The sequence below is a fragment of the Lathamus discolor genome, chromosome 7 (genome assembly GCF_037157495.1).
Source record: "Lathamus discolor isolate bLatDis1 chromosome 7, bLatDis1.hap1, whole genome shotgun sequence".
In the NCBI taxonomy this organism is placed as follows: Eukaryota; Metazoa; Chordata; class Aves; order Psittaciformes; family Psittacidae; genus Lathamus; species Lathamus discolor.
The window spans coordinates 12311444-12323841 of NC_088890.1; the positions used below are offsets into that span (position 1 = coordinate 12311444).

Here is a 12398-nt window from a genome sequence, read left to right on the forward strand (position 1 = left end):
ATCAGAGTTACAGGCATAGCCAGAACAATGCTAATCCTTACAAATATCTGAATTGCCATAGTTGAGTGACTCAGTGTTATGTTAGTCCATCCTCAATGAAACTATATGACAATCTCAAATGCCTTTACGTAGAAATCGCATATGTATTTTTATGCCTGATCAAAAAACTTTATAGCTGGACTAGAGATGACTAACTTTCCAAATCAGATTTCTGTAACTATTACACAGGAATTATAGGACTATTTGTCTTGTAGATCATGTTGCGTGAAAACTGGGCTTATCCCAAGAGACTGCACTTTGAAGGGTGAAGAGCAGATGCGACCGCTATGAACATTCTGAAATCCTCTGTGCACCTTTCTTTTCCTTCACTGAAATGCAGGTTGCCTTGTTTAAATGGCCTTGCATAGTCTGTAACTAGAAGGCAATTGTCAGGCCTCAGGTAGATTTCATAATAATTTATTCTCCTCTGTGCAAAGATGTGGGGAAAAAACCTCATGGAGCAAACAAGATCAAAAGGGTGCTTAGCTTTTCTCACAAACATTTCAGAAAGGAGGTTTTGCTTTTATATAGGTGGAAGATACCAACTGGTTCTACAAATGTGTCTTTCTTTCCTTAAAAGAAGCTATCTGATATACAAGGCATTGAATTGTTAAGGGGGGCACAGTTATAGTTAGACCAAACATCATCTGGATGATCAGTTTCCCCTCAAGAGGGAATGATGCCAAATGGGAGTAGAGCATATGTAGTGGAAATAAGAAACCATGAGCCATGCCTTTGCAGTGACTGTGAAATGACCCACCACTGGGAAATCTGTGACAAGTACCAAATATGCTGGGAGCATGAGCAGGGGCTGAAAACACTTCCCCAAAGGGAGATCCTGTTGAAACAGCATGACATAATACTGCAAGGGGAATGAATTCACTATGCAAACCACCCAGCTTTAGGGGACAACCAGCTACTGTGTCATTAGGCTTGAATGAAATATCTGGCTTGCTCTTGGGGAATTGGAAGTGGAATGTCACTGACAGGAAATATGAAACATGGTGCTCTTTTTCCCTGCAAGAATACATTTCAGCAAAGAGATATTTTCACAGCAGGAGTGTAAAAGCCTTTTAGGGGAAAAAAAACCCAAAACCAACACATTGTTGCAATCTATAAATATTTTTTTTTCTAACTTGCATAGAACTCTTACTGTTTCCTACCTGTTTAAAAAAAAATAGTATCTAGTTGAAAATGGAAGTTGTAATTAATTTTAACACAGAGTTGCCATTGTGATCTCTGCAAGAGGGTCATGCACTTGTAAAAATTTATCCTAGAAGATCATTTCTTTAATTAGGTTCTCTGAGAAGAAGAAATTGAGCTGTTGGGGCTATATTAATGTATATCCACTCTCCGAGTCAGGGGCTGCCATTGCAGACTAAGATGTTATGTTACTGTGGACTGTTTGACAGAACAGTTATGAAGGAAAATAAAGAAGATGGACTATTCAGACCAAGTAGATGAGATTACGAATACAAGGTCAAATTTAATGAAATAACTCAAGTCAGGCATAATAAAAATAAAAGGAAAGACATAGAACATAAAACGATTTGAAGGGACAGGATGTTTGAGAGGACTGGATGCGTGCTAAGCAGAAGCCAAATAAACCCAATTACTCTGGTTATTGCTTCCTTCCCTACCGCTACAAAGGTAGTTCAGTTATTCATTAGTCATTCCTTGTGGAATTATAATCTATCATAGCCTCATTTTCTCCTTACTCCTTTGGGAATATAGAAAGGAAAACAAATCTATAAGCTATCCCCTCCCCATGTCCCCCACAGACCATTAGGAAAGCTTCTTCATCCTTCAGAAGAACAATCAATATTAACCATCTTTTACTTTGCCAATGATTGATTCTTCTTCATTCCGCATTACTCATAGAAAAAAAAAAAAGGGGGGGGGGGACGACATTTGGGCTTGTTTTTTTTTTTTTTTTTTTTTTTTATGTTGTAAAAGATGGTGGAGGTATGGCTACCTGAAAAATTTATGAAAATGTCACAGTTGTTCCTTATACAGCTTTGACAGTAACCTTGAGGAACAGGAATGAAAGCTCTTATTTTAGCTCATCCTCTAAAGCCACAAACACCCAGTGGTAGATAAAGATTGCAGGAGCTTAAACCTTTTGAGTAAATGCTTCTTTTCTCATATATTGCATAATTTTGAGGTTATTTTACTTGTAGAATTTGCAAATTGGAATCTTGGTTTTAAAGCTCTTGGTAAAAAAACCCAAACCTTTCACTTAAAAATAATTAAAGAAACTGGTGGTTTTAGTCAGAACTTTTTTTAACCAATACTGAAGTATCACTTGATGTAGATTTAAACTGGCAGTCTGGCTGCTAAAATTAGTGGGATTTTCAGATGTTTATGTTGTTGTGAATATCAGTCGCACAAACATACACAATAAGTCCTTCAATTTTGTTAATCTGCTTTTGAAAGTCCTATCTACAGGATGGGAAAGGAATATAGACCTGAAAAGACCACCTGTGTTACTGAATGCAGCACCTGTGTAATTTTAGGAGTTTTGCAACAGATGTTTATTTCAGAATAAGTTCAGAGTCAGCGGAATACTCCTCAACATTATAGAGCCATTTCAAAACCTTTAGTAAATGCTGAAAACTGCAACCCTAATGTGTCACAGGAAGGGATGATCATTATAATATCAAAATTTCCTGTACTGGCAAGAGTACAAGTCCTGTGGAATTCTGAGAAGCAAACTATACCTTGCTGTTCAAAAGAAACAAAGATTTTTGAAATAAAATCTGCTTTTCTGAGGAAATTCCCTTTCCAGCTTAGAATAACAATACTAAAGGCAATGAAGTAGGATAAGCGGTCTTAGCAACATATTTTCTTCTATACTGTTATTTCTTCTGACTAAGATAAAGTTAAATCACAAAGCCTGGTGTATTGTGCTAAGGATGTTCAATTAGTTCCACAGAGTGTCCATGTGAGTTAATACAGTTTAAGGAAAGCAGTACTTGAGTGCTCGTGTAAGATTTGTGTTCAGTTTTGTTAATTCAGATAGCTCCTAGCAGATGTCTGATTAGTCTGATTTAAAATGAAATGACAATGAAAAAAGTTTGCATTCATTTAAAATGATTGAAGGAAAAATGAAAACTCTGTATGTCTTTGTTTGCTCAGTGTAAAATGTTACTGTAATAGCCTAGCTTGGCTTCCTTGTGTCCCCTCTTCTCAATTCACAATAAAACATGCAGACACCAGGCAGTACATTTCCATTGCAAAGACTGCTTTTAAATAAGCAACCATTCAAAGTTAAACAAACATTTGGTGAGCACAGTGCTATAAAATAACCAGAGGAACTGAAAATAAGAAGTCAAAAGTTATCATGCTTGTTCTCTACAGGCTTGAATTTTAGCTGCCATCCTGGGCTCTGGTTATTCAGCAAAATCAGAAGTCCTAGTTCAAAAGTCCTTTCATGTGCATTGAAGGAAATAAGGAACTATGTTTCCTGTGCTAGATCAAATGATTCTTCCACCTAATTATTTTCTGGAAGACACTTTTATGAATGTGGATTCTTTGTGTGTTATTTGCAGTTTGATTCAGCTGTAGTGTTGATCAGGCGTGGGTTTACACAAGTTACAGAGGGTATCAAAGTGGGATGTGGAATATGCTTTGAGTGCATCTTCCTGGATTTGCCTTCTTAAACAAGAAAGAAAAGCATAGATAGAATTTCTACTCTGATTTGAATATTACTATGTAATTTAAAAAATAACTGAGAGTCAGGGCTTTTTGTTGTTTTAATAGGAAATCATATCAGAAGAAAAATAGTAGGATCCATTTGGTATTTACAAAAGTTCCTAGGCAATTTATAAAATTAATTGTCTAATTAAGTGCTAATTTCAGAAAACTGGATTGTAGGAGGCTAAGTATCACTGAAAATCAAATATTCCTGGTACTGGGTAATGTGGTGAGATTGGAAAGGTAAAGTCATTTGTGGCAAGGTGGATCACTCATGTGGTACTTCAAAAACAATTGGCATGAGAAGCATTTGGGCGGGAGAAATGTCACCAACCTCTCTATGTGCAGAAATCCTGTGTGTGTCTTAGTGGGAGGGTGAGGTGGTTTAGGTCTTCTAACAGTGTTCTTGACTGTTCACCTTTAGCATTTCAGCTGTCTGACCTGTTTCGTCTCCTGTGAGCAGTATTAGGCGATGCACAAAGGTGTCCATCTGCTTGAGTGAGACCCCAACCTACTTGGCCTTGAAAAAGGAATTTACAAAGGAGTCCCAAGAGGACTGCAGTCCCCAAATTAGAACTGAGAAACATCACATGATTTCTGTATCATGGGAAACATAATTCTGTCTTTACACAGCCCCTTAGACACTAGTGAATTTAGGTATCTTGAACCTGTTTAACTTTGGGTACTTTGATATTTGTAGAATGGCAGGCACCAAGGAAACTAAAGGGAATTATTACCCTCCCTCCCAAATTTCCAATTTTTCTGACAAGGGACTGGAAGTCTGTGGAAATTCCTAGCCTGTTCTAGGAGCCTTTTGACTTTGCAGATCCTCTTAACTTTGGCTGCTTAACATACCAAAGGGCAGTGGTTCTCTACAGCTGCAACTCATACTACAGACCTCCTCCACCATATGAGGTAAAGGGGAGGTGCTGCCTCATTTAAATATTTAGGTCCATTATATATTTTACACCTTTCAAGGAAAATATCTGATATTGTTCTAAACACCCACATTGCAGCTTGGAAGGACTTCTATTTTTAATGTGGTATTTGACTGTCAAGATTGGACTCAATAATGCATTAATGACAGCCCATATGCTTTCAGTGTACTACAACTAAAACTTTGAAAGTTCCCTGTAAATGGGCCCAAATCCATTACTGTTAGAGGAAAGGTTGTGAGGGTTTTGCACAACCTGAATCATGCCTTGTTTAAATAGCGGGTGTACATCTTTCACTCAACAGTCAAAACTTCCGAACTTTCTACACTTCTTTCTCATAGTTATCTCTGGAACATTCTTTGAGCAGAAGTAAATGATTGCTCCATGATCGCAGTATATTGCAGGAAATATTAAAGGACTACCTGCAATACCTAAGGCTACAACCATAATGTATGCAATTAAACCTTAGATAATAAGTTTTTAAACTTGCCTTTAATATCAAATGAGTTTAAAATTAAAATGACATTTTATCCAATATAGCATTATTTAATATATTAAAAAAGTTCTGCGGTATTTCTTTACTGTAACAGATGCACATCTCTGCTCTTATTCTATACCAAATGTGCCAGCATGCAATTCTGTGAGAAAGTGGGGAAAAAGTAGGAAAAGTATACATTTTCTGTGGTTGCTTCCTGGGGTGCTGAAGGGATTAGGGATGAACCAGACCCAGTTTCCCATGTTAGTGGCTTCCTGTGTTCCTGTGGAGAAGGGGTAATAGTATGAAGTGCTTACTCCTTTGAACTGTTATTTGCATTGTCTCTGATTTGCTACTTGTCTTATCCAGAAAAGGGGAAATAACTGATTACAGTGTCCTAATTCTCCAGCTGTGAAGCTCTGGTAGTGACCAGGGTCATTCTTCACAAAGGATCTGAAGAAGATTACCAGTGTTGTAGGAAGCACAAATCAATACAGAAGTTGTACTATTCAATATCCATGGCTACCTCTGAGGCTTAGAGAAATGAAGCTCTATTTGCAAATAACTTCCAAGAGATGTGAAAGGTCAGAATTTGTATTTTAAATAGGTTTGTTTGCTTTTGGTTAATTCTGAGCCATGATTCTTCCGGCTGGCCTGGGCAACCTGATTCAGCATGTAAAAGCAAGCTCCTCGTTTCCCATTCTGCAGTCAACAGTGCGGCTCTAATGCCATGGGTTTAATAGGGTGAGCACACTTTCTGTAATAGAAAATAATGGAACACTTTAAATCTACTAATACATTTGTTACATTATCAAGCAGAGCATATCATCCTCTGTATGTGGCAACCCATTAGCCTTGGTTAATTTTAGCATGTAATACAGATGGCATTTTCTTGGAAAAAGAGAGTTTGTGTATCAACTCTGCAAACTTCTCACATTGTCCATCAGGTTCATGGAGCCTGGAGGAAAGAAGCTCATGGACAAGGAACAGCTGGCACAGGCTGAATTCAGGAAAGATAGACATAATGTCGTTCAGAAAGGCAAAGTATTTTAAATAATCAGACAAAACACTAGTGCCCAATCTCTATTCCTCAAGGGCTGTGGAGGTTTCTAGATAACTAGATTGCATCCGGTTAGCAAAATGCGCTTCTCATCTGCTGCTCTGGGATGAGCTTTACCTCTTCTTTCAGGTGGGGTCTTTTCCACAACAATCCACATATTTGTCATCTTCAGCCTGCATCATTGGCACTTGTGGATTACCAGTTTTAATTGTTCTTGTTTTACTGCAGTCACTGGCTCTGTACACAGGGCACAGGCACATGTCTGAGGAGAAATTTAGCCATTCAATCAGCCTTTTCATAATGCTTTGAAGTAATTCTGTATCGCTAGTGTTGAGGGATGTAACACTGATTGGAAATCCCTCCTTGAGCGTGTTGTATGTGAAACAGAATAATAAAACTGATGGGGGAACATAAACAGTGAAATACAGTTGATTGCACGGTGTTTTAGAAACAAGAGCACTGCTATGCTCAGTCCTGGGAGACTGCAGCTACGTGGTTTAGGGATCCATGAGCAGACTCCTGCAAGGCCAGCAACAGAATTTTAAGCTTGAATAGCTAAATGGAAATAGGGGGTAAATATTTCTCTGTCCTGCTTTCCCCCTTCTCCCTTCTCTGAAGAAATAAGACATAGAAGCTGAAATGATCCCTCAGGTCCCCAGTAGATAACAGTTGTTATTCTGTAGGACAAGTCATGCCTGTAGACTATAGATATATGACAGCAATAGTAATTATTTTTAATTTGCATTTTAGTAGTCAGGTTATTACATGTATAAAACTTCAGTTATAATTTAAAAAAGCAATTTGGATGTATTCCTGTGTGCATTGTGAGAGATGAAATATCTATCTCCCCAAATCTGTTAATGGTGCAGAGTGGCTGGTTCTTGCAGGCTCTGTTTTCTCTCAAGAATGGGCTGTTGACAGGTTTTGGCAACATTAGTATTGTGGTGTCAGCTGTTGGTATCATGTATGTTTACAGAAGAATGAAATGTCACTACCAAAAGGAGGAGGAGGAGGAGGAAGAGATTTCTCTGAAACGAGTGTTTACTAGCAAGTTCAGTGTAGGAGATGAATTTGTGATGTGGCTTCAGGAGTGATAAAGTTTTTTATTTATTCACCAATGTCAATTGTAACCATGTGGACTATTTTTGATATTATAAATACCTTTATCTACTCTTTACCTTAGCTGGGATTGAATTGTAATTTGAGATAAGTGGATAACAGTAAGACCATCTTAAGGCTTAGTGAATTTATATGCTGGTATCACAGCTTTTCAGCACATCCTCCAATATATCTGATGGATAACAGAGGGTGGAAAGCTATTTGCCAGGGCAGGCAGAAAAAAACAGGGTGCATGGAGGTGGTAGGAATGTGTTCCAGTGATTGTTGTGGCATTAAAGACTGATATTCAGTAAAATAATGGGGTTTGTAATTTAAATGTGTCTATTACAGGGAGTAATGTCATAGAATCATAGAATAGTTAGGGTTGGAAAGGACCTTAAGATCATCTAGTTCCAACACCTCTGTTGTGGGCAGACACACCTTGCACTAAACCATGTCACCCAAGGCTCTGTCCAACCTGGCCTTGAACACTGCCAGGGATGGAGAATTCACAGCTTCCTGGGCAACCCATTCCAGGGCCTCACCACCCTAACAGGAAAGAACTTCTTCCTTATATCCAATCTAAACTTCCCCTCTTTAAGTTTTAACCCGTTACCCCTTGTCCTATCACTACAGTCCCTAATGAAGAGTCCCTCCCCAGCATCCCTATAGGCCCCCTTTAGATACTGGAAGGCTGCTATGAGGTCCCCACGCAGCCTTCTCTTCTCCAGGCTGAACAGCCCCAATTTTCTCATCCTGTCTTCATACAGGAGGTGCTCCAGTCCCCTGATCATCCTTGTGGCTCTCCTCTGGACTTGTCAGAAGGTTTATATCTGTTTATACCCTAAAATCTGAAATGAGCAAACAAAAAAGTTGTTTTTGTTCTTGTTCTATATATTCTGCAGTACCTCAGTATACATAGTGCCATGTGTCATTGATTTCATAAAATCTATCCAGCAATGTAATCAAAAGAAAACTACCTTGTGAGTGTTTCCATGTTGGTGTAAACTCAACCCTGAATAAGTATCTCATGGAATAAACATTAGGTAATTTAATACAATTAAGATTTTATTAATCATAATTAAGATTTTTTCATGAGATATTTTTGTGTAAGGCAAGCATTGAGCTTGATGTTAAAGAAGGTCAAGAGATTTCAGATGAGATTGTGAGGAAAAATAACTAAACTTGTAACATTTTGCTCTAAACCAAAGACTGGGGAAAAGCCATGAGCAATAGACTGTCAATTTTTCGCCTCCAGCATAAAAATGTACAAATTTTGTGCATGAAGTATCAAAAGAAGGAGGAGATGGAAAATAGACTGTCAAAACTGTTGTTCTATTTTGATTTTAATAAGGTGCATAGAAATTGTTGTAGACAAAGGGCATAATATACTGGAATCTGCACTGTTGTATGCTCAGTGAACCCAGTTCTCCATATCACCAATACAAGAGCACAGTCTTGTCCTATAAAGCCATCACTGCATCAGGATCAGCCTCTCTCATCTCTGACTCCAACCTGACTGCATTGCTGTGGGAGAATGGAGTTTCGCTCACTGACTGCAGTGTGATCCTGTTCATGCTGTGAGTCTTTCAGTAGTTGTTTGCAAAGGAAAATGCCACTAATGATATCATTCTTTAATAATTTCTTTGTTGTCTTGAAGCACACATTCCTTTCACTTACCTCCCATCTCTGCTTTGTAATTAGCATCTCTGCAGGGGAAATGCTGCCAGCAGGTATTTGTTCACCTTCCATCTCTGACAGCTTTTGCTATAGCATCCTTTCTGGCCACAAAAGCTCCTCAGAGGACTGCATCTCCCCTTCCTCCTTAATTCTGATGATTTGGGAGCTTCAAGGGCTGTCTCGGCTATTCAGAAGCATGAAGTGAAGAAACAAAATGTGTTTCTGTAACCTTCCCCACACTTGATTTCCATTCCAGTAACTTGCAGTCTGGGTAGAAACAGAAAATCTAGTTTAGGTAGATTTTTCTTTGGTCTTGTACTATACGGCATGGAACATCCAACTGCTTCTCATAATATGTAATAACATTTCTGAATTAGTTTTGTATCAAATAGAACTGAGGAACTGTCAAACTACCAAAACTTAGTAAAAGAAACCACCAAAATTTAAGAATATTGAAAAGAAGTATCAAAATGCAGTTTTACCTTTGTGTTTTTACAGTGAAGTTGCAAAAAGATTATATCCCTGACATGAAAGTAATTTTGTTAGTTGAACATTAAAAGTTCCTTTAGTTGTTTAGGTCCTTATCATTACTGAACTATGGCTGTTCTTTATAGCTTAAGACAGGATTATTATGATTTTTGAGCTGGCTAAGTGATAATGTTCATCTGCAAAAACACAAGCTAACTTAACCAGACATGCAGTTGCAAGTTTTCCATTTAAAAGCATAAATCCTATTCGTACTAGCAGTGCAAGTTTTTAAATGAGTACCCGCCTGTTTCTAGGCACAAGCGTTGCTCGGTGTTCAAACAGTGCAGGTTTAGGAGATTCTCTTAGCATACACGATGCCTTCTGAGGATATGACTTGCCCTCCACTGACAGTGGAGACGTAAATTAGCTTATCTTTTTATTGAAAGTAATTATTGGCAGTATCATGAGATAAGTATCCTCTATGCAGGTCATATTGTGCTGTGTGTACTGCGAAGCTGAGTGAAGATGGGATCAGTAAGGATGAGCTTAAACTGCAGTGTATCCGTCAATGAGATGACCAGCTAACTATTCCAGAGTATTCCATTACATAAGTGGAAGCAAAAGAGAATATTTCTTAAAGATTTTTTTCAGTTTTATACTAAGCTAGTTCTTGGAGAAGTGTTATTAATTTAAAGTCACTATAAAGACAGGCATAGGCTGAAAAAAAAAAAAAAGTGCTTTATACCAGTGAGATACATAGTAGCTATTCTTATAATGTTATTTTATAAAATTACTTTCTGTTTAATAGTGACATTTCCCTATCAGAAAATGTTTGTATACTCAGAAGTCTATGACACATAAGTCTGTGACATAATAAAAACTAACTTGTCTGTGTGTACAAATTTAGGCTTTCTCAGGCATCTATAAACAAGCCCCATATGCCTGGATGGATGTAAACTGTAAATGTGAACAGAACCACTTAAACCTTTAGCACCCAAATCACAAGCTTGAAAACTCTGCATTTTAGTATTTATCGGAATTGTAGCAGATGGGAAACTTTTTCTAGTTGTACTGTTTAAGACATCCCTCTGAAATGTACTTGTTCTTCTGTGTCATGGTTTTTTTTTCCTACAGATAAACAGCAAAATTGGCTTCTGAGAAACCCAGATCACCAACAGTTTTGTTTATAAATATAACAGCAAGCCTCAAAGTGAACGCAATCAGGGCTTTCACAGATGTTTTTTTCCTGAAGGGCAATAATAATAGTAGACTTTGAGCAACTTTCATACCTGAGAGCTTAAAATATCCTTGCAGAAAATCTCCTCAGCTGTGCCACATATTCTGTAGCACCTCTGCCTAAAGATAAGCATAAAAAATAAAAGAAATGAGCACAAAGAAAAAAGAGTCTTTCTTAATGCATGGTGAAATGTGGAATAATATTCCACTTTCTTTCAGGGCCAAATTCAATCCTTGCAGTTTATTCCATCTACCACCGAACTGGTGTATGGGCTGTGCTGATGCAAAGCAGGGAGACGGATCCCCTGTTGTACCTTTTCCACAAAATCTTCTTCTCCAGTACTCTAAATGTTACCCAGATCACCCCCCTCTGCTTAGTTTAATTAAAACCAGTTGAGATTTTTTAAGGCAAGTGAGATAAAAAGAACTTATTTTATATCTCCTCTGCAGACTTTCTCTCTAAAGGATGCTGCTTCTTCAAATGACCGCAAGGAAAAATAAATGACATAGAGTGCTTTGAATATGCACGTTAGGGCTGATGCATTTGGCATGTATAATAATCTCCTTTCCATTTGCTATAAAAGAGCAAGCCAACAATATCCAGGTTTTTTTTTTCTGGGGGGTAGATTATCCACTGTCGTAGTAATTTCAGAGGCAATCCAATTACTTATAAATATCCCCAACACAAAGCATGGCAATTTTGTGCTGGAGTGACTGCTCTCACCTACCCCCAGGCTGAGCCACGGTGCTCTTCGCTCTTCCAAAAGTCAGGTCACTGGCAAGAAAGTTGTTTTTGCTGGAATTAGACAAATGCAGGTGCTAATGGGAGTTAATTATATAACAGTGTGAATGCTAGATATCCTGAAGGATGTCGAGCATTTTCCACTGATCCTATAATCTGTTTGGGAGCAAGTAGCACCTCTGAAGAAACATTTCACATGAAAATGGAAGTTTGGAGGAGCTCAGCACATGGTCTCTTCCCAGGTTTCCTTTTATGCTGAGTTTGAGCATAAAACAGGGGACATAACAGCTGGACAAGGACTACAAAAAAATGATACTATAGAGAAAAACAAGTTTATATGTCTGCAAGAAAATTATCTAAAGCACATGAGATCTTGCTTACAGAGAAGACTGCTGTAAATTTCTGCCCATAGATGAATCTTGTTGTAAAGGGAAACTAAACCCTCCCTGTATGCATGAGGTCCCACTGGAACTGTGTGTGCAGTTCTGGGCACTGCATGGTCATACTAGGGAAGCGATCACACCCTAATAATAAAAGTCACTGGGGGATTAATGACTTCTAGTTGTCATTAAAATTGAATTAATTCAATAAAATTTAATTGAATTAATTAAATTTTAAACTGGAGGATTTCCCTCATCATCCACCCTCCCCTTCCCTTTTTGAATCCATCTTCTGCCTTTTGTTTTCTGCTCAGCTTTCTGTTTCTTGTAGCTGGTGGGGTGTAAACCATGAACCCTATAGTGCTCCAAGAGAAGTATGTATTCATAAGTATGTAACTTTGGTAGGAGAGAGCTAAGGTGAACAGAAACCAGGAGCTGGTTCTGGTGCAGACAATTGAAGGGGGTGTGTACCTCTGAAAAATGGAAAACACTCTGAAGTTTCTAGCACTTTGTTAGGAAAATAAAATATTTTCCCAGTCTTGACTATAAAATCCTATGTTGCTCCTTCATAAAAGTCAAGTTTACTGTT

The 12398-nt window shown here is 38.0% G+C and overlaps 1 long non-coding RNA gene across 1 annotated transcript; it reads right to left on the reverse strand.

The window, feature by feature from the left end:
• Nucleotides 1-5817: 5817 nt before the first annotated feature.
• LOC136018545 (uncharacterized) lies at nucleotides 5818-10806 on the reverse strand. Its single transcript, XR_010614476.1, has 3 exons — nucleotides 10741-10806; nucleotides 8984-9250; nucleotides 5818-5902 (listed from the first exon to the last, which is right to left on the reverse strand). It is a non-coding gene; the product is annotated as an uncharacterized LOC136018545 (long non-coding RNA).
• Nucleotides 10807-12398: the final 1592 nt, after the last annotated feature.